We start from the raw sequence: 1,082 nt of genomic DNA, 5'->3' as shown, positions 1-1,082 counted from the left end.
TCACTCATTTTAAATTGAATAAAGTTATGCAACTTAATGAACTTATGCAACCAATGAGGTATTTACGCTAATTCATACTAATTTTTTTTTATTGAATAGTCAGCGTATGCAAATGGAAACAAGTGCGGTGAACGTGGAGATTAAACACGTGACCTTCAAATCTTTAGTTTAACACTCTCCCAACTGAGCTATCCCTAAATAAAAATTCACAAGTAAAGCTATTTCCACTAATTCATTATATTTTAAAAAGAAATAATAATCAGTATCCCTGCTAACATTAAAAATAAAAATTCATAAGTAATGAACCAAGTGCGGTGAACGTAGATTGAACACGTGACCTTCAGATCTTCAGTCTGACGCTCTCCCAACTGAGCTATCCCCACAATCATCAAAAATGAAAATTCATCAGTAAAGATATTTTCGCTGATTCAAAAGAAATAATGACTAATTTTTTATTGAATAGTCAGGTTATGCAAATAGAAACAGGTGCGGTGAACGTGGAGATTGAACAAGTGACCTTCAAACCTTAAATCTGACGCTCTCCAAACCGAGGTATCCTCGCTAACATTAAAAATGAATGTTTTTAAGTAAAGATATTTCCGATAATTAATTGAAATTTTAGAAAGAAATGATCATTAATTTTAGATTGAATAGTTAAATTGTGCAACGTGAACCATGTGTGGTTAACATGGATCGAGCACGAGACCTTCAGATCTTCAATCTAACGCTCTCTCAACTGAGCTATCCACACTAACATTAAAAATGAAAATTCATCAGTAAAGGTATTTTCGCTAATTCATTGAAATTTTAAATAGAAATAATCACTAATTTTTAATAAGATATTCAAGTTATCCAACTTGTATAAGGTGCGGTGAACTAGAACACGTTAGGTATTTCGGATAATTCATTGAGATTTCAGAAAGGAATAATGACTAATTTTAGATTGAATAGTCGGGTTATGCAACTAGAATTAGGTGCGGTGAATGTGGAGATCAAACACGTGACCTTTAAATCTTCAGCCTGACGCTCTCCCAACAGAGCTATCCCCGCTAATATTAAAAATGAAAATTCATAATTAAAGA

General features: G+C 32.6%; 1 non-coding gene across 1 annotated transcript; it reads right to left on the bottom strand.

The window, feature by feature from the left end:
* Window positions 1-310: 310 nt before the first annotated feature.
* On the bottom strand, window positions 311-383 carry TRNAF-GAA. The gene has a single exon. It is a non-coding gene; the product is annotated as a tRNA-Phe (tRNA).
* Window positions 384-1,082: the final 699 nt, after the last annotated feature.

This window comes from Cucurbita moschata, unplaced genomic scaffold (genome assembly GCF_002738365.1).
Source record: "Cucurbita moschata cultivar Rifu unplaced genomic scaffold, Cmos_1.0 Cmo_Scf00271, whole genome shotgun sequence".
Lineage (NCBI taxonomy): Eukaryota > Viridiplantae > Streptophyta > Magnoliopsida > Cucurbitales > Cucurbitaceae > Cucurbita > Cucurbita moschata.
This window is presented reverse-complemented; position numbering and strand designations above follow the sequence as displayed.